This window comes from Pimephales promelas, chromosome 24 (genome assembly GCF_988280905.1).
Source record: "Pimephales promelas chromosome 24, fPimPro1.hap1.1, whole genome shotgun sequence".
NCBI lineage: Eukaryota > Metazoa > Chordata > Actinopteri > Cypriniformes > Leuciscidae > Pimephales > Pimephales promelas.
The window spans coordinates 22945217-22964018 of NC_142792.1; the positions used below are offsets into that span (position 1 = coordinate 22945217).

Sequence of the window (18802 nt, forward strand, 5' to 3'; positions counted from 1 at the left end):
GTTTTTGGTCGACGGACTCCACTGACCAAATGCCAGCTCCTGTCAACCTGATTCCGCCTATTCTCATCGCTATCTGCCTTTCAGACGGCCATGGACCAGGGCGTGTTGGTTCCATGGTGTAATGGTTAGCACTCTGGGCTTTGAATCCAGCGATCCGAGTTCAAATCTCGGTGGAACCTTTTCAGCTTGTTTTGCGGAAGGGCGGGAAAAAACTGAGCTGATGCGCAACCGCTGATGTGGTGGTGAAACTGGCACTCTAAAACCCAGGCGGTATCGGGGAAACGTGGGCTTAATAAGAAAAAGCTTCACTTGCTCTTTGCTGTCCACCTACTAGGCTGAATGACTAAACACCTCTGCTGCTCGGTGGTAAAAATCCACCCACGCCAAGGTTCCATGGTGCAATGGTTAGCACTCTGGACTCTGAATACAGCGATCCGAGTTCAAATTTCGGTGGGACCTGCTTTTGACAGGAATGTGTGCAGTACCGCGTCCGAAAAAACTTTTCCACAGCGCTCATCCAGGGAGTGCCCCTTTGAAGTGAGCGTAAAAGGCGTTACACAAAGTGGAGAATGCGGGCATCGATCCCGCTATCTCTCGCATGCTAAGCGAGCGCTCTACCATTTGAACTAATTCCCCTCGACGATGTGGAGAGACGGTGTCCTTCGCTCTCAAAGACAACGGCCTGGACGATCCCTTTCATCTCTGCAAGTGCTGTAGCGTGGCCACAAAGCAAAGAGACCGTATTTTTTCTGTGCCGGCAACTTTGCACTGGCTACCGTTTAGTTGCACATTTAATGAAACTTTTGTGCTTTAAGCCTTGCAAACGGAAATGATTGCAGCCAGGCAGCAGCAGGAAGGGCGTGTGTGTTGGCTCGTTGGTCTAGGGGTATGATTCTCGCTTAGGGTGCGAGTGGTCCCGGGTTCGAATCATGGACGAGCCCGTTCTTAGGCTTTGCTTTTAATCACTTCAGCCTGACCAGGGAAACCAGGATATTTCTTGGAAATTGGGGACAAAAGCATTCAGAGTTGGGACGGTTAGCTCAGTTGGTTAGAGCGTGGTGCTAATAACGCCAAGGTCGCGGGTTCGATCCCCGTACGGGCCAAGCTTTTGGTCTCTGCTCATCTCGAAAATGACGGGCGGTCTCCCAGAAATCCCTGCTGGACAAACCGCTCGATAACAGACCTGGCCGAAATAGCTCAGTTGGGAGAGCGTTAGACTGAAGATCTAAAGGTCCCTGGTTCGATCCCGGGGTTTCGGCAGAGCAGCCTGGTCACCGTGTTTTTGGTCGACGGATTCCACTGACCAAATGCCAGCTCCTGTCAACCTGATTCCGCCTATTCTCATCGCTATCTGCCTTTCAGACGGCCAGGGACCAGGGCGTGTTGGTTCCATGGTGTAATGGTTAGCACTCTGGGCTTTAAATCCAGCGATCCGAGTTCAAATCTCGGTGGAAGCTTTTCAGCTTGTTTAGCGGAAGGGCGGGAAAAAACAGAGCTGATGCGCAACCACTGATGTGGTGGTGAAACTGGCACTCTAAAACTTAGCCGGTATCGGGGAAACGTGGGCTTAATAAGAAAAAGCTTCACTTGCTCTTTGCTGTCCACCTACTAGGCTGAATGACTAAACACCTCTGCTGCTCGGTGGTAAAAATCTACCCACGCCAAGGTTCCATGGTGCAATGGTTAGCACTCTGGACTCTGAATACAGCGATCCGAGTTCAAATTTCGGTGGGACCTGCTTTTGACAGGAATGTGTGCAGTACCGCGTCCGAAAAAACTTTTCCAAAGCGCTCATCCGGGGAGTTCCCTTTTGAAGTGAGCGTAAAAGGCGTTACACAAAGTGGAGAATGCGGGCATCGATCCTGCTATCTCTCGCATGCTAAGCGAGCGCTCTGCCATTTGAACTAATTCCCCTCGACGATGTGGAGAGACGGTGTCCTTCGCTCTCAAAGACAACGGCCTGGACGATCCCTTTCATCTCTGCAAGTGCTGTAGCGTGGCCACAAAGCAAAGAGACCGTATTTTTTCTGTGCCGGCAACTTTGCACTGGCTACCGTTTAGTTGCACATTTAATGAAACTTTTGTGCTTTAAGCCTTGCAAACGGAAATGATTGCAGCCAGGCAGCAGCAGGAAGGGTGTGTGTGTTCGCTCGTTGGTCTAGGGGTATTATTCTCGTTCAGGGTGCGAGTGGTCCCGGGTTCAAATCACGGACGAGCCCGTTCTCAGGCTTTGCTTTTAATCACTTCAGCCTGACCAAGGCAACCAGGATATTTCTTGGAAATTGGGGACAAAAGCAGTAAGAGTCGGGCCGGTTAGCTCAGTTGGTTAGAGCGTGGTGCTAATAACGCGAAGGTCGCGGGTTTGATCCCCGTACGGGCCAAGCTTTTGGTCTCTGCTCATCTCGAAAATGACGGGCGGTCTCCCAGAAATCCCTGCTGGACAAACCGCTTGATAACAGACCTGGCCGAAATAGCTCAGTTGGGAGAGCGTTAGACTGAAGATCTAAAGGTCCCTGGTTCGATCCCGGGTTTCGGCAGAGCAGCCTGGTCACCGTGTTTTTGGTCGACGGATTCCACTGACCAAATGCCAGCTCCTGTCAACCTGATTCCGCCTATTCTCATCGCTATCTGCCTTTCAGACGGCCAGGGACCAGGGCGTGTTGGTTCCATGGTGTAATGGTTAGCACTCTGGGCTTTAAATCCAGCGATCCGAGTTCAAATCTCGGTGGAAGCTTTTCAGCTTGTTTAGCGGAAGGGCGGGAAAAAACAGAGCTGATGCGCAACCGCTGATGTGGTGGTGAAACTGGCACTCTAAAACTTAGCCGGTATCGGGGAAACGTGGGCTTAATAAGAAAAAGCTTCACTTGCTCTTTGCTGTCCACCTACTAGGCTGAATGACTAAACACCTCTGCTGCTCGGTGGTAAAAATCTACCCACGCCAAGGTTCCATGGTGCAATGGTTAGCACTCTGGACTCTGAATACAGCGATCCGAGTTCAAATTTCGGTGGGACCTGCTTTTGACAGGAATGTGTGCAGTACCGCGTCCGAAAAAACTTTTCCAAAGCGCTCATCCGGGGAGTTCCCTTTTGAAGTGAGCGTAAAAGGCGTTACACAAAGTGGAGAATGCGGGCATCGATCCTGCTATCTCTCGCATGCTAAGCGAGCGCTCTGCCATTTGAACTAATTCCCCTCGACGACGTGGAGAGACGGTGTCCTTCGCTCTCAAAGACAACGGCCTGGACGATCCCTTTCATCTCTGCAAGTGCTGTAGCGTGGCCACAAAGCAAAGAGACCGTATTTTTTCTGTGCCGGCAACTTTGCACTGGCTACCGTTTAGTTGCACATTTAATGAAACTTTTGTGCTTTAAGCCTTGCAAACGGAAATGATTGCAGCCAGGCAGCAGCAGGAAGGGTGTGTGTGTTGGCTCGTTGGTCTAGGGGTATGATTCTCGTTCAGGGTGCGAGTGGTCCCGGGTTCAAATCACGGACGAGCCCGTTCTCAGGCTTTGCTTTTAATCACTTCAGCCTGACCAAGGCAACCAGGATATTTCTTGGAAATTGGGGACAAAAGCAGTAAGAGTCGGGCCGGTTAGCTCAGTTGGTTAGAGCGTGGTGCTAATAACGCCAAGGTCGCGGGTTTGATCCCCGTACGGGCCAAGCTTTTGGTCTCTGCTCATCTCGAAAATGACGGGCGGTCTCCCAGAAATCCCTGCTGGACAAACCGCTTGATAACAGACCTGGCCGAAATAGCTCAGTTGGGAGAGCGTTAGACTGAAGATCTAAAGGTCCCTGGTTCGATCCCGGGTTTCGGCAAAGCAGCCTGGTCGACGGACTCCACTGACCAAATGCCAGCTCCTGTCAACCTGATTCAGCCTATTCTCATCGCTATCTGCCTTTCAGACGGCCAGGGACCAGGGCGTGTTGGTTCCATGGTGTAATGGTTAGCACTCTGGGCTTTGAATCCAGCGATCCGAGTTCAAATCTCGGTGGAACCTTTTCAGCTTGTTCCGCCGGAAGGGCGGGAAAAAACTGAGCTGATGCGCAACCGCTGATGTGGTGGTGAAACTGGCACTCTAAAACCAAGGCGGTATCGGGGAAACGTGGGCTTAATAAGAAAAAGCTTCACTTGCTCTTTGCTGTCCACCTACTAGGCTGAATGACTAAACACCTCTGCTGCTCGGTGGTAAAAATCCAACCACGCCAAGGTTCCATGGTGCAATGGTTAGCACTCTGGACTCTGAATACAGCGATCCGAGTTCAAATTTCGGTGGGACCTGCTTTTGACAGGAATGTGTGCAGTACCGCGTCCGAAAAAACTTTTCCACAGCACTCATCCAGGGAGTGCCCCTTTGAAGTGAGCGTAAAAGGCGTTACACAAAGTGGAGAATGCGGGCATCGATCCCGCTATCTCTCGCATGCTAAGCGAGCGCTCTACCATTTGAACTAATTCCCCTCGACGATGTGGAGAGACGGTGTCCTTCGCTCTCAAAGACAACGGCCTGGACGATCCCTTTCATCTCTGCAAGTGCTGTAGCGTGGCCACAAAGCAAAGAGACCGTATTTTTTCTGTGCCGGCAACTTTGCACTGGCTACCGTTTAGTTGCACATTTAATGAAACTTTTGTGCTTTAAGCCTTGCAAACGGAAATGATTGCAGCCAGGCAGCAGCAGGAAGGGTGTGTGTGTTGGCTCGTTGGTCTAGGGGTATGATTCTCGCTCAGGGTGCGAGTGGTCCCGGGTTCAAATCACGGACGAGCCCGTTCTCAGGCTTTGCTTTTAATCACTTCAGCCTGACCAGGGCAACCAGGATATTTCTTGGAAATTAGGGACAAAAGCAGTCAGAGTCGGGCCGGTTAGCTCAGTTGGTTAGAGCGTGGTGCTAATAACGCCAAGGTCGCGGGTTCGATCCCGTACGGGCCAAGCTTTTGGTCTCTGCTCATCTCGAAAATGACGGGCGGTCTCACAGAAATCCCTGCTGGACAAACCGCTTGATAACAGACCTGGCCGAAATAGCTCAGTTGGGAGAGCGTTAGACTGAAGATCTAAAGGTCCCTGGTTCGATCCCGGGTTTCGGCAGAGCAGCCTGGTCACCGTGTTTTTGGTCGACGGACTCCACTGACCAAATGCCAGCTCCTGTCAACCTGATTCCGCCTATTCTCATCGCTATCTGCCTTTCAGACGGCCAGGGACCAGGGCGTGTTGGTTCCATGGTGTAATGGTTAGCACTCTGGGCTTTGAATCCAGCGATCCGAGTTCAAATTTTGGTGGAACCTTTTCAGCTTGTTTAGCGGAAGGGCGGGAAAAACAGAGCTGATGCGCAACCGCTGATGTGGTGGTGAAACTGGCACTCTAAAACCCAGGCGGTATCGGGGAAACGTGGGCTTAATAAGAAAAAGCTTCACTTGCTCTTTGCTGTCCACCTACTAGGCTGAATGACTAAACACCTCTGCTGCTCGGTGGTAAAAATCCACCCACGCCAAGGTTCCATGGTGCAATGGTTAGCACTCTGGACTCTGAATACAGCGATCCGAGTTCAAATTTCGGTGGGACCTGCTTTTGACAGGAATGTGTGCAGTACCGCGTCCGAAAAAACTTTTCCACAGCGCTCATCCAGGGAGTGCCCCTTTGAAGTGAGCGTAAAAGGCGTTACACAAAGTGGAGAATGCGGGCATCGATCCCGCTATCTCTCGCATGCTAAGCGAGCGCTCTACCATTTGAACTAATTCCCCTCGACGATGTGGAGAGACGGTGTCCTTCGCTCTCAAAGACAACGGCCTGGACGATCCCTTTCATCTCTGCAAGTGCTGTAGCGTGGCCACAAAGCAAAGAGACCGTATTTTTTCTGTGCCGGCAACTTTGCACTGGCTACCGTTTAGTTGCACATTTAATGAAACTTTTGTGCTTTAAGCCTTGCAAACGGAAATGATTGCAGCCAGGCAGCAGCAGGCAGGGCGTGTGTGTTGGCTCGTTGGTCTAGGGGTATGATTCTTGCTTAGGGTGCGAGTGGTCCCGGGTTTAAATCATGGACGAGCCCGTTCTCAGGCTTTGCTTTTAATCACTTCAGCCTGACCAGGGCAACCAGGATATTTCTTGGAAATTAGGGACAAAAGCAGTCAGAGTCGGGCCGGTTAGCTCAGTTGGTTAGAGCGTGGTGCTAATAACGCCAAGGTCGCGGGTTCGATCGCCGTACGGGCCACGCTTTTGGTCTCTGCTCATCTCGAAAATGACGGGCGGTCTCCCAGAAATCCCTGCTGGACAAACTGCTTGATAACACACCTGGCCGAAATAGCTCAGTTGGGAGAGCGTTAGACTGAAGATCTAAAGGTCCCTGGTTCGATCCCGGGTTTCGGCAGAGCAGCCTGGTCACCGTGTTTTTGGTCGACGGATTCCACTAACCAAATGCCAGCTCCTGTCAACCTGATTCCGCCTATTCTCATCGCTATCTGCTTTTCAGACGGCCAGGGACCTGGGCGTGTTGGTTCCATGTTGTAATGGTTAGCACTCTGGGCTTTGAATCCAGCGATCCGAGTTCAAATCTCGGTGGAACCTTTTCAGCTTGTTTTGCGGAAGGGCGGGAAAAAACAGAGCTGATGCGCAACCGCTGATGTGGTGGTGAAACTGGCACTCTAAAACCCAGGCGGTATCGGGGAAACGTGGGCTTAATAAGAAAAAGCTTCACTATCTCTTTGCTGTCCACCTACTAGGCTGAATGACTAAACACCTCTGCTGCTCGGTGGTAAAAATCCACCCACGCCAAGGTTCCATGGTGCAATGGTTAGCACTCTGGACTCTGAATACAGCGATCCGAGTTCAAATTTCGGTGGGACCTGCTTTTGACAGGAATGTGTGCAGTACCGCGTCCGAAAAAACTTTTCCACAGCGCTCATCCAGGGAGTGCCCCTTTGAAGTGAGCGTAAAAGGCGTTACACAAAGTGGAGAATGCGGGCATCGATCCCGCTATCTCTCACATGCTAAGCGAGTGCTCTACCATTTGAACTAATTCCCCTCCACGATGTGGAGAGACGGTGTCCATCGCTCTCAAAGACAACGGCCTGGACGATCCCTTTCATCTCTGCAAGTGCTGTAGCGTGGCCACAAAGCAAAGAGACCGTATTTTTTCTGTGCCGGCAACTTTGCACTGGCTACCGTTTAGTTGCACATTTAATGAAACTTTTGTGCTTTAAGCCTTGCAAACGGAAATGATTGCAGCCAGGCAGCAGCAGGAAGGGCGTGTGTGTTGGCTCGTTGGTCTAGGGGTATGATTCTCGCTCAGGGTGCGAGTGGTCCCGGGTTCAAATCACGGACGAGCCCGTTCTCAGGCTTTGCTTTTAATCACTTCAGCCTGACCAGGGCAACCAGGATATTTCTTGGAAATTGGGGACAAAAGCAGTAAGAGTCGGGCCGGTTAGCTCAGTTGGTTAGAGCGTGGTGCTAATAACGCCAAGGTCGCGGGTTCGATCCCCGTACGGGCCAAGCTTTTGGTCTCTGCTCATCTCGAAAATGACGGGCGGTCTCCCAGAAATCCCTGCTGGACAAACCGCTTGATAACAGACCTGGCTGAAATAGCTCAGTTGGGAGAGCGTTAGACTGAAGATCTAAAGGTCCCTGGTTCGATCCCGGGTTTCGGCAGAGCAGCCTGGTCACCGTGTTTTTGGTCGACGGACTCCACTGACCAAATGCCAGCTCCTGTCAACCTGATTCCGCCTATTCTCATCGCTATCTGCCTTTCAGACGGCCATGGAAAAGGGCGTGTTGGTTCCATGGTGTAATGGTTAGCACTCTGGGCTTTGAATCCAGCGATCCGAGTTCAAATCTCGGTGGAACCTTTTCAGCTTGTTTTGCGGAAGGGCGGGAAAAAACTGAGCTGATGCGCAACCGCTGATGTGGTGGTGAAACTGGCACTCTAAAACCCAGGCGGTATTGGGGAAACGTGGGCTTTATAAGAAAAAGCTTCACTTGCTCTTTGCTGTCCACCTACTAGGCTGAATGACTAAACACCTCTGCTGCTCGGTGGTAAAAATCCACCCACGCCAAGGTTCCATGGTGCAATGGTTAGCACTCTGGACTCTGAATACAGCGATCCGAGTTCAAATTTCGGTGGGACCTGCTTTTGACAGGAATGTGTGCAGTACCGCGTCCGAAAAAACTTTTCCAAAGCGCTCATCCGGGGAGTTCCCTTTTGAAGTGAGCGTAAAAGGCGTTACACAAAGTGGAGAATGCGGGCATCGATCCTGCTATCTCTCGCATGCTAAGCGAGCGCTCTGCCATTTGAACTAATTCCCCTCGACGATGTGGAGAGACGGTGTCCTTCGCTCTCAAAGACAACGGCCTGGACGATCCCTTTCATCTCTGCAAGTGCTGTAGCGTGGCCACAAAGCAAAGAGACCGTATTTTTTCTGTGCCGGCAACTTTGCACTGGCTACCGTTTAGTTGCACATTTAATGAAACTTTTGTGCTTTAAGCCTTGCAAACGGAAATGATTGCAGCCAGGCAGCAGCAGGAAGGGTGTGTGTGTTCGCTCGTTGGTCTAGGGGTATGATTCTCGTTCAGGGTGCGAGTGGTCCCGGGTTCAAATCACGGACGAGCCCGTTCTCAGGCTTTGCTTTTAATCACTTCAGCCTGACCAAGGCAACCAGGATATTTCTTGGAAATTGGGGACAAAAGCAGTAAGAGTCGGGCCGGTTAGCTCAGTTGGTTAGAGCGTGGTGCTAATAACGCGAAGGTCGCGGGTTTGATCCCCGTACGGGCCAAGCTTTTGGTCTCTGCTCATCTCGAAAATGACGGGCGGTCTCCCAGAAATCCCTGCTGGACAAACCGCTTGATAACAGACCTGGCCGAAATAGCTCAGTTGGGAGAGCGTTAGACTGAAGATCTAAAGGTCCCTGGTTCGATCCCGGGTTTCGGCAGAGCAGCCTGGTCACCGTGTTTTTGGTCGACGGATTCCACTGACCAAATGCCAGCTCCTGTCAACCTGATTCCGCCTATTCTCATCGCTATCTGCCTTTCAGACGGCCAGGGACCAGGGCGTGTTGGTTCCATGGTGTAATGGTTAGCACTCTGGGCTTTAAATCCAGCGATCCGAGTTCAAATCTCGGTGGAAGCTTTTCAGCTTGTTTAGCGGAAGGGCGGGAAAAAACAGAGCTGATGCGCAACCGCTGATGTGGTGGTGAAACTGGCACTCTAAAACTTAGCCGGTATCGGGGAAACGTGGGCTTAATAAGAAAAAGCTTCACTTGCTCTTTGCTGTCCACCTACTAGGCTGAATGACTAAACACCTCTGCTGCTCGGTGGTAAAAATCTACCCACGCCAAGGTTCCATGGTGCAATGGTTAGCACTCTGGACTCTGAATACAGCGATCCGAGTTCAAATTTCGGTGGGACCTGCTTTTGACAGGAATGTGTGCAGTACCGCGTCCGAAAAAACTTTTCCAAAGCGCTCATCCGGGGAGTTCCCTTTTGAAGTGAGCGTAAAAGGCGTTACACAAAGTGGAGAATGCGGGCATCGATCCTGCTATCTCTCGCATGCTAAGCGAGCGCTCTGCCATTTGAACTAATTCCCCTCGACGACGTGGAGAGACGGTGTCCTTTCCATCGCTCTCAAAGACAACGGCCTGGACGATCCCTTTCATCTCTGCAAGTGCTGTAGCGTGGCCACAAAGCAAAGAGACCGTATTTTTTCTGTGCCGGCAACTTTGCACTGGCTACCGTTTAGTTGCACATTTAATGAAACTTTTGTGCTTTAAGCCTTGCAAACGGAAATGATTGCAGCCAGGCAGCAGCAGGAAGGGCGTGTGTGTTGGCTCGTTGGTCTAGGGGTATGATTCTCGCTCAGGGTGCGAGTGGTCCCGGGTTCAAATCACGGACGAGCCCGTTCTCAGGCTTTGCTTTTAATCACTTCAGCCTGACCAAGGCAACCAGGATATTTCTTGGAAATTGGGGACAAAAGCAGTAAGAGTCGGGCCGGTTAGCTCAGTTGGTTAGAGCGTGGTGCTAATAACGCCAAGGTCGCGGGTTCGATCCCCGTACGGGCCAAGCTTTTGGTCTCTGCTCATCTCGAAAATGACGGGCGGTCTCCCAGAAATCCCTGCTGGACAAACCGCTTGATAACAGACCTGGCCGAAATAGCTCAGTTGGGAGAGCGTTAGACTGAAGATCTAAAGGTCCCTGGTTCGATCCCGGGTTTCGGCAGAGCAGCCTGGTCGACGGACTCCACTGACCAAATGCCAGCTCCTGTCAACCTGATTCAGCCTATTCTCATCGCTATCTGCCTTTCAGACGGCCAGGGACCAGGGCGTGTTGGTTCCATGGTGTAATGGTTAGCACTCTGGGCTTTGAATCCAGCGATCCGAGTTCAAATCTCGGTGGAACCTTTTCAGCTTGTTCCGCCGGAAGGGCGGGAAAAAACTGAGCTGATGCGCAACCGCTGATGTGGTGGTGAAACTGGCACTCTAAAACCAAGGCGGTATCGGGGAAACGTGGGCTTAATAAGAAAAAGCTTCACTTGCTCTTTGCTGTCCACCTACTAGGCTGAATGACTAAACACCTCTGCTGCTCGGTGGTAAAAATCCACCCACGCCAAGGTTCCATGGTGCAATGGTTAGCACTCTGGACTCTGAATACAGCGATCCGAGTTCAAATTTCGGTGGGACCTGCTTTTGACAGGAATGTGTGCAGTACCGCGTCCGAAAAAACTTTTCCACAGCACTCATCCAGGGAGTGCCCCTTTGAAGTGAGCGTAAAAGGCGTTACACAAAGTGGAGAATGCGGGCATCGATCCCGCTATCTCTCGCATGCTAAGCGAGCGCTCTACCATTTGAACTAATTCCCCTCGACGATGTGGAGAGACGGTGTCCTTCGCTCTCAAAGACAACGGCCTGGACGATCCCTTTCATCTCTGCAAGTGCTGTAGCGTGGCCACAAAGCAAAGAGACCGTATTTTTTCTGTGCCGGCAACTTTGCACTGGCTACCGTTTAGTTGCACATTTAATGAAACTTTTGTGCTTTAAGCCTTGCAAACGGAAATGATTGCAGCCAGGCAGCAGCAGGAAGGGTGTGTGTGTTGGCTCGTTGGTCTAGGGGTATGATTCTCGCTCAGGGTGCGAGTGGTCCCGGGTTCAAATCACGGACGAGCCCGTTCTCAGGCTTTGCTTTTAATCACTTCAGCCTGACCAGGGCAACCAGGATATTTCTTGGAAATTAGGGACAAAAGCAGTCAGAGTCGGGCCGGTTAGCTCAGTTGGTTAGAGCGTGGTGCTAATAACGCCAAGGTCGCGGGTTCGATCCCGTACGGGCCAAGCTTTTGGTCTCTGCTCATCTCGAAAATGACGGGCGGTCTCACAGAAATCCCTGCTGGACAAACCGCTTGATAACAGACCTGGCCGAAATAGCTCAGTTGGGAGAGCGTTAGACTGAAGATCTAAAGGTCCCTGGTTCGATCCCGGGTTTCGGCAGAGCAGCCTGGTCACCGTGTTTTTGGTCGACGGACTCCACTGACCAAATGCCAGCTCCTGTCAACCTGATTCCGCCTATTCTCATCGCTATCTGCCTTTCAGACGGCCAGGGACCAGGGCGTGTTGGTTCCATGGTGTAATGGTTAGCACTCTGGGCTTTGAATCCAGCGATCCGAGTTCAAATTTTGGTGGAACCTTTTCAGCTTGTTTAGCGGAAGGGCGGGAAAAACAGAGCTGATGCGCAACCGCTGATGTGGTGGTGAAACTGGCACTCTAAAACCCAGGCGGTATCGGGGAAACGTGGGCTTAATAAGAAAAAGCTTCACTTGCTCTTTGCTGTCCACCTACTAGGCTGAATGACTAAACACCTCTGCTGCTCGGTGGTAAAAATCCACCCACGCCAAGGTTCCATGGTGCAATGGTTAGCACTCTGGACTCTGAATACAGCGATCCGAGTTCAAATTTCGGTGGGACCTGCTTTTGACAGGAATGTGTGCAGTACCGCGTCCGAAAAAACTTTTCCACAGCGCTCATCCAGGGAGTGCCCCTTTGAAGTGAGCGTAAAAGGCGTTACACAAAGTGGAGAATGCGGGCATCGATCCCGCTATCTCTCGCATGCTAAGCGAGCGCTCTACCATTTGAACTAATTCCCCTCGACGATGTGGAGAGACGGTGTCCTTCGCTCTCAAAGACAACGGCCTGGACGATCCCTTTCATCTCTGCAAGTGCTGTAGCGTGGCCACAAAGCAAAGAGACCGTATTTTTTCTGTGCCGGCAACTTTGCACTGGCTACCGTTTAGTTGCACATTTAACGAAACTTTTGTGCTTTAAGCCTTGCAAACGGAAATGATTGCAGCCAGGCAGCAGCAGGCAGGGCGTGTGTGTTGGCTCGTTGGTCTAGGGGTATGATTCTTGCTTAGGGTGCGAGTGGTCCCGGGTTTAAATCATGGACGAGCCCGTTCTCAGGCTTTGCTTTTAATCACTTCAGCCTGACCAGGGCAACCAGGATATTTCTTGGAAATTAGGGACAAAAGCAGTCAGAGTCGGGCCGGTTAGCTCAGTTGGTTAGAGCGTGGTGCTAATAACGCCAAGGTCGCGGGTTCGATCGCCGTACGGGCCACGCTTTTGGTCTCTGCTCATCTCGAAAATGACGGGCGGTCTCCCAGAAATCCCTGCTGGACAAACTGCTTGATAACACACCTGGCCGAAATAGCTCAGTTGGGAGAGCGTTAGACTGAAGATCTAAAGGTCCCTGGTTCGATCCCGGGTTTCGGCAGAGCAGCCTGGTCACCGTGTTTTTGGTCGACGGATTCCACTAACCAAATGCCAGCTCCTGTCAACCTGATTCCGCCTATTCTCATCGCTATCTGCTTTTCAGACGGCCAGGGACCTGGGCGTGTTGGTTCCATGTTGTAATGGTTAGCACTCTGGGCTTTGAATCCAGCGATCCGAGTTCAAATCTCGGTGGAACCTTTTCAGCTTGTTTTGCGGAAGGGCGGGAAAAAACAGAGCTGATGCGCAACCGCTGATGTGGTGGTGAAACTGGCACTCTAAAACCCAGGCGGTATCGGGGAAACGTGGGCTTAATAAGAAAAAGCTTCACTATCTCTTTGCTGTCCACCTACTAGGCTGAATGACTAAACACCTCTGCTGCTCGGTGGTAAAAATCCACCCACGCCAAGGTTCCATGGTGCAATGGTTAGCACTCTGGACTCTGAATACAGCGATCCGAGTTCAAATTTCGGTGGGACCTGCTTTTGACAGGAATGTGTGCAGTACCGCGTCCGAAAAAACTTTTCCACAGCGCTCATCCAGGGAGTGCCCCTTTGAAGTGAGCGTAAAAGGCGTTACACAAAGTGGAGAATGCGGGCATCGATCCCGCTATCTCTCACATGCTAAGCGAGTGCTCTACCATTTGAACTAATTCCCCTCCACGATGTGGAGAGACGGTGTCCATCGCTCTCAAAGACAACGGCCTGGACGATCCCTTTCATCTCTGCAAGTGCTGTAGCGTGGCCACAAAGCAAAGAGACCGTATTTTTTCTGTGCCGGCAACTTTGCACTGGCTACCGTTTAGTTGCACATTTAATGAAACTTTTGTGCTTTAAGCCTTGCAAACGGAAATGATTGCAGCCAGGCAGCAGCAGGAAGGGCGTGTGTGTTGGCTCGTTGGTCTAGGGGTATGATTCTCGCTCAGGGTGCGAGTGGTCCCGGGTTCAAATCACGGACGAGCCCGTTCTCAGGCTTTGCTTTTAATCACTTCAGCCTGACCAGGGCAACCAGGATATTTCTTGGAAATTGGGGACAAAAGCAGTAAGAGTCGGGCCGGTTAGCTCAGTTGGTTAGAGCGTGGTGCTAATAACGCCAAGGTCGCGGGTTCGATCCCCGTACGGGCCAAGCTTTTGGTCTCTGCTCATCTCGAAAATGACGGGCGGTCTCCCAGAAATCCCTGCTGGACAAACCGCTTGATAACAGACCTGGCCGAAATAGCTCAGTTGGGAGAGCGTTAGACTGAAGATCTAAAGGTCCCTGGTTCGATCCCGGGTTTCGGCAGAGCAGCCTGGTCACCGTGTTTTTGGTCGACGGACTCCACTGACCAAATGCCAGCTCCTGTCAACCTGATTCCGCCTATTCTCATCGCTATCTGCCTTTCAGACGGCCATGGAAAAGGGCGTGTTGGTTCCATGGTGTAATGGTTAGCACTCTGGGCTTTGAATCCAGCGATCCGAGTTCAAATCTCGGTGGAACCTTTTCAGCTTGTTTTGCGGAAGGGCGGGAAAAAACTGAGCTGATGCGCAACCGCTGATGTGGTGGTGAAACTGGCACTCTAAAACCCAGGCGGTATTGGGGAAACGTGGGCTTTATAAGAAAAAGCTTCACTTGCTCTTTGCTGTCCACCTACTAGGCTGAATGACTAAACACCTCTGCTGCTCGGTGGTAAAAATCCACCCACGCCAAGGTTCCATGGTGCAATGGTTAGCACTCTGGACTCTGAATACAGCGATCCGAGTTCAAATTTCGGTGGGACCTGCTTTTGACAGGAATGTGTGCAGTACCGCGTCCGAAAAAACTTTTCCACAGCGCTCATCCAGGGAGTGCCCCTTTGAAGTGAGCGTAAAAGGCGTTACACAAAGTGGAGAATGCGGGCATCGATCCCGCTATCTCTCGCATGCTAAGCGAGCGCTCTACCATTTGAACTAATTCCCCTCGACGATGTGGAGAGATGGTGTCCTTCGCTCTCAAAGACAACGGCCTGGACGATCCCTTTCATCTCTGCAAGTGCTGTAGCGTGGCCACAAAGCAAAGAGACCGTATTTTTTCTGTGCCAGCAACTTTGCACTGGCTACCGTTTAGTTGCACATTTAATGAAACTTTTGTGCTTTAAGCCTTGCAAACGGAAATGATTGCAGCCAGGCAGCAGCAGGAAGGGCGTGTGTGTTGGTTTGTTGGTCTAGGGGTATGATTCTCGCTTAGGGTGCGAGTGGTCCCGGGTTCAAATCATGGACGAGCCCGTTCTCAGGCTTTGCTTTTAATCACTTCAGCCTGACCAGGGCAACCAGGATATTTCTTGGATATTGGGGACAAAAGCAATCAGAGTTGGGCCGGTTAGCTCAGTTGGTTAGAGTGTGGTGCTAATAACGCCAAGGTCACGGGTTCGATCCCCGTACGGGCCAAGCTTTTGGTCTCTGCTCATCTCGAAAATGACGGGCGGTCTCCCAGAAATCCCTGCTGGACAAAACGCTTGATAACAGACCTGGCCGAAATAGCTCAGTTGGGAGAGCGTTAGACTGAAGACCTAAAGGTCCCTGGTTCGATCCCGGGTTTCGGCAGAGCAGCCTGGTCACCGTGTTTTTGGTCGACAGACTCCACTGACTAAATGCCAGCTCCTGTCAACCTGATTCCGCCTATTCTCATCACTATCTGCCTTTCAGACGGCCATGGACCAGGGCGTGTTGGTTCCATGGTGTAATGGTTAGCACTCTGGGCTTTGAATCCAGCGATCCGAGTTCAAATTTTGGTGGAACCTTTTCAGCTTGTTTAGCGGAAGGGCGGGAAAAACAGAGCTGATGCGCAACCGCTGATGTGGTGGTGAAACTGGCACTCTAAAACCCAGGCGGTATCGGGGAAACGTGGGCTTAATAAGAAAAAGCTTCACTTGCTCTTTGCTGTCCACCTACTAGGCTGAATGACTAAACACCTCTGCTGCTCGGTGGTAAAAATCCACCCACGCCAAGGTTCCATGGTGCAATGGTTAGCACTCTGGACTCTGAATACAGCGATCCGAGTTCAAATTTCGGTGGGACCTGCTTTTGACAGGAATGTGTGCAGTACCGCGTCCGAAAAAACTTTTCCACAGCGCTCATCCAGGGAGTGCCCCTTTGAAGTGAGCGTAAAAGGCGTTACACAAAGTGGAGAATGCGGGCATCGATCCCGCTATCTCTCGCATGCTAAGCGAGCGCTCTACCATTTGAACTAATTCCCCTCGACGATGTGGAGAGACGGTGTCCTTCGCTCTCAAAGACAACGGCCTGGACGATCCCTTTCATCTCTGCAAGTGCTGTAGCGTGGCCACAAAGCAAAGAGACCGTATTTTTTCTGTGCCGGCAACTTTGCACTGGCTACCGTTTAGTTGCACATTTAATGAAACTTTTGTGCTTTAAGCCTTGCAAACGGAAATGATTGCAGCCAGGCAGCAGCAGGCAGGGCGTGTGTGTTGGCTCGTTGGTCTAGGGGTATGATTCTTGCTTAGGGTGCGAGTGGTCCCGGGTTTAAATCATGGACGAGCCCGTTCTCAGGCTTTGCTTTTAATCACTTCAGCCTGACCAGGGCAACCAGGATATTTCTTGGAAATTAGGGACAAAAGCAGTCAGAGTCGGGCCGGTTAGCTCAGTTGGTTAGAGTGTGGTGCTAATAACGCCAAGGTCGCGGGTTCGATCCCCGTACGGGCCACGCTTTTGGTCTCTGCTCATCTCGAAAATGACGGGCGGTCTCCCAGAAATCCCTGCTGGACAAACTGCTTGATAACACACCTGGCCGAAATAGCTCAGTTGGGAGAGCGTTAGACTGAAGATCTAAAGGTCCCTGGTTCGATCCCGGGTTTCGGCAGAGCAGCCTGGTCACCGTGTTTTTGGTCGACGGATTCCACTAACCAAATGCCAGCTCCTGTCAACCTGATTCCGCCTATTCTCATCGCTATCTGCTTTTCAGACGGCCAGGGACCTGGGCGTGTTGGTTCCATGTTGTAATGGTTAGCACTCTGGGCTTTGAATCCAGCGATCCGAGTTCAAATCTCGGTGGAACCTTTTCAGCTTGTTTTGCGGAAGGGCGGGAAAAAACAGAGCTGATGCGCAACCGCTGATGTGGTGGTGAAACTGGCACTCTAAAACCCAGGCGGTATCGGGGAAACGTGGGCTTAATAAGAAAAAGCTTCACTTGCTCTTTGCTGTCCACCTACTAGGCTGAATGACTAAACACCTCTGCTGCTCGGTGGTAAAAATCCACCCATGCCAAGGTTCCATGGTGCAATGGTTAGCACTCTGGACTCTGAATACAGCGATCCGAGTTCAAATTTCGGTGGGACCTGCTTTTGACAGGAATGTGTGCAGTACCGCGTCCGAAAAAACTTTTCCACAGCGCTCATCCAGGGAGTGCCCCTTTGAAGTGAGCGTAAAAGGCGTTACACAAAGTGGATAATGCGGGCATCGATCCCGCTATCTCTCGCATGCTAAGCGAGCGTTCTACCATTTGAACTAATTCCCCTCCACGATGTAAAGAGACGGTGTCCTTCGCTCTCAAAGACAACGGCCTGGACGATCCCTTTCATCTCTGCAAGTGCTGTAGCGTGGCCACAAAGCAAAGAGACCGTATTTTTTCTGTGCCGGCAACTTTGCACTGGCTACCGTTTAGTTGCACATTTAATGAAACTTTTGTGCTTTAAGCCTTGCAAACGGAATTGATTGCAGCCAGGCAGCAGCAGGAAGTGCGTGTGTGTTGGCTCGTTGGTCTAGGGGTATGATTCTCGCTTAGGGTGCGAGTGGTCCCGGGTTCAAATCATTGACGAGCCCGTTCTCAGGCTTTGCTTTTAATCACTTCAGCCTGACCAGGGCAACCAGGATATTTCTTGGAAATTGGGGACAAAAGCAGTCAGAGTCGGGCCGGTTAGCTCAGTTGGTTAGAGCGTGGTGCTAATAACGCCAAGGTTGCGGGTTCGATCCCCGTACGGGCCAAGCTTTTGGTCTCTGCTCATCTCGAAAATGACGGGCGGTCTCCCAGAAATCCGTGCTGGACAAACCGCTTGATAACAGACCTGGCCGAAATGGCGGTACCTGACAGCCGTTCGTCTGTAAAATCTATCCAATACTATGACGAGCTCCATCTTTAATAAACCAATTACGTTACGAGCTCCATTTTTCCCCGTCCAATGAAATGTCAAGGTCCATTTTTCATAGACCAATCACCGTGCATAGTCCATTTTTGTCCATCTTTGAGCGTGAGCAGATTCCATCCAATCTCCGCTCATGTTCTATTTTTTTGGGCATCCAATGAAATGGCAACGTCCATTTTTCATACACCAATCACCGCACATAGTCAGTTATTGTCAATCTTGAGCACAAACACCGCTAAAGGCTAAAGTTATTATCCCGCTGTTATTTATGTTCCTCTCAGGTATGTTTTGTTGTTTATAGTTATTATATTTATTGTTAATGAAATGGCTTACGTTTTCTGTATTTTAGGAATAGTAAGATTGCCTCCGTAAAACATCTCTGTAATCACTCATGTTGGGTCCTTATAATGACTTAATGTAATTGTTACACTATAACATGAATAGAACTGCGTATATGTCATTACAGAAAAATGTCCAAACAACAATCCAAAAGCCACAAGGCTATGGATGATAGTGAGTGGGTCTCGCGCTTTAGGTCTTTTGCCTCCACGGGTGTCTGGCCATCAGATGCAGGTAACCGACCTGCTCCAAGGCAAAAGAAGTGGTACAGTCTGTATCAGAAGGTATGTAGAAAAAGTATCAAAAGGAATACACACACACACACACACACACACACACACACATATATATATATATATATATATACAAAGTATATATATATATATATATATATATATATATATATATATATATATATATATATTATAATATCAAAAGGAATATATGAAGAGCTCTTTTCCAAAACGCTATAAATCCATTTCAATAGTTTTCAGGAAAACTACATTTTTTACCTAGACCCACACATTTTGTGAATATTCAAATTATCCTGTTTAAATGTTTTATTGGTTCAGTCTGAACATTTTGAACAATAATTATTAAATCAAACAACAATATTGTTAATGATAAT

The 18802-nt window shown here is 50.5% G+C and overlaps 1 long non-coding RNA gene and 28 other non-coding genes across 29 annotated transcripts in view; 28 read left to right on the plus strand and 1 right to left on the minus strand.

Annotated features, from left to right (window-relative positions):
* LOC148966930 (uncharacterized) overlaps positions 1-18802 on the minus strand; it is a 461761-nt gene that overhangs the window by 426912 nt on the left and 16047 nt on the right. The gene's annotated exons all lie outside the window — the stretch shown is intronic.
* trnaq-uug (transfer RNA glutamine (anticodon UUG)) lies at positions 108-179 on the plus strand. The gene has a single exon. It is a non-coding gene; the product is annotated as a tRNA-Gln (tRNA).
* trnai-aau (transfer RNA isoleucine (anticodon AAU)) lies at positions 1030-1103 on the plus strand. The gene has a single exon. It is a non-coding gene; the product is annotated as a tRNA-Ile (tRNA).
* On the plus strand, positions 1187-1260 carry trnaf-gaa (transfer RNA phenylalanine (anticodon GAA)). The gene has a single exon. It is a non-coding gene; the product is annotated as a tRNA-Phe (tRNA).
* trnaf-gaa (transfer RNA phenylalanine (anticodon GAA)) lies at positions 2465-2537 on the plus strand. The gene has a single exon. It is a non-coding gene; the product is annotated as a tRNA-Phe (tRNA).
* Positions 3585-3658, plus strand: trnai-aau (transfer RNA isoleucine (anticodon AAU)). The gene has a single exon. It is a non-coding gene; the product is annotated as a tRNA-Ile (tRNA).
* Positions 3742-3814, plus strand: trnaf-gaa (transfer RNA phenylalanine (anticodon GAA)). Its single transcript has one exon. It is a non-coding gene; the product is annotated as a tRNA-Phe (tRNA).
* Positions 3925-3996, plus strand: trnaq-uug (transfer RNA glutamine (anticodon UUG)). Its single transcript has one exon. It is a non-coding gene; the product is annotated as a tRNA-Gln (tRNA).
* trnaf-gaa (transfer RNA phenylalanine (anticodon GAA)) lies at positions 5004-5076 on the plus strand. The gene has a single exon. It is a non-coding gene; the product is annotated as a tRNA-Phe (tRNA).
* trnai-aau (transfer RNA isoleucine (anticodon AAU)) lies at positions 6123-6196 on the plus strand. The gene has a single exon. It is a non-coding gene; the product is annotated as a tRNA-Ile (tRNA).
* trnaf-gaa (transfer RNA phenylalanine (anticodon GAA)) lies at positions 6280-6352 on the plus strand. Its single transcript has one exon. It is a non-coding gene; the product is annotated as a tRNA-Phe (tRNA).
* On the plus strand, positions 7400-7473 carry trnai-aau (transfer RNA isoleucine (anticodon AAU)). The gene has a single exon. It is a non-coding gene; the product is annotated as a tRNA-Ile (tRNA).
* On the plus strand, positions 7557-7629 carry trnaf-gaa (transfer RNA phenylalanine (anticodon GAA)). The gene has a single exon. It is a non-coding gene; the product is annotated as a tRNA-Phe (tRNA).
* On the plus strand, positions 7755-7826 carry trnaq-uug (transfer RNA glutamine (anticodon UUG)). The gene has a single exon. It is a non-coding gene; the product is annotated as a tRNA-Gln (tRNA).
* On the plus strand, positions 8834-8906 carry trnaf-gaa (transfer RNA phenylalanine (anticodon GAA)). Its single transcript has one exon. It is a non-coding gene; the product is annotated as a tRNA-Phe (tRNA).
* trnai-aau (transfer RNA isoleucine (anticodon AAU)) lies at positions 9959-10032 on the plus strand. The gene has a single exon. It is a non-coding gene; the product is annotated as a tRNA-Ile (tRNA).
* Positions 10116-10188, plus strand: trnaf-gaa (transfer RNA phenylalanine (anticodon GAA)). The gene has a single exon. It is a non-coding gene; the product is annotated as a tRNA-Phe (tRNA).
* trnaq-uug (transfer RNA glutamine (anticodon UUG)) lies at positions 10299-10370 on the plus strand. The gene has a single exon. It is a non-coding gene; the product is annotated as a tRNA-Gln (tRNA).
* On the plus strand, positions 11378-11450 carry trnaf-gaa (transfer RNA phenylalanine (anticodon GAA)). Its single transcript has one exon. It is a non-coding gene; the product is annotated as a tRNA-Phe (tRNA).
* On the plus strand, positions 12497-12570 carry trnai-aau (transfer RNA isoleucine (anticodon AAU)). Its single transcript has one exon. It is a non-coding gene; the product is annotated as a tRNA-Ile (tRNA).
* On the plus strand, positions 12654-12726 carry trnaf-gaa (transfer RNA phenylalanine (anticodon GAA)). The gene has a single exon. It is a non-coding gene; the product is annotated as a tRNA-Phe (tRNA).
* Positions 13774-13847, plus strand: trnai-aau (transfer RNA isoleucine (anticodon AAU)). The gene has a single exon. It is a non-coding gene; the product is annotated as a tRNA-Ile (tRNA).
* trnaf-gaa (transfer RNA phenylalanine (anticodon GAA)) lies at positions 13931-14003 on the plus strand. The gene has a single exon. It is a non-coding gene; the product is annotated as a tRNA-Phe (tRNA).
* trnaq-uug (transfer RNA glutamine (anticodon UUG)) lies at positions 14129-14200 on the plus strand. The gene has a single exon. It is a non-coding gene; the product is annotated as a tRNA-Gln (tRNA).
* trnai-aau (transfer RNA isoleucine (anticodon AAU)) lies at positions 15051-15124 on the plus strand. Its single transcript has one exon. It is a non-coding gene; the product is annotated as a tRNA-Ile (tRNA).
* Positions 15208-15280, plus strand: trnaf-gaa (transfer RNA phenylalanine (anticodon GAA)). The gene has a single exon. It is a non-coding gene; the product is annotated as a tRNA-Phe (tRNA).
* On the plus strand, positions 16327-16400 carry trnai-aau (transfer RNA isoleucine (anticodon AAU)). The gene has a single exon. It is a non-coding gene; the product is annotated as a tRNA-Ile (tRNA).
* trnaf-gaa (transfer RNA phenylalanine (anticodon GAA)) lies at positions 16484-16556 on the plus strand. The gene has a single exon. It is a non-coding gene; the product is annotated as a tRNA-Phe (tRNA).
* On the plus strand, positions 17604-17677 carry trnai-aau (transfer RNA isoleucine (anticodon AAU)). Its single transcript has one exon. It is a non-coding gene; the product is annotated as a tRNA-Ile (tRNA).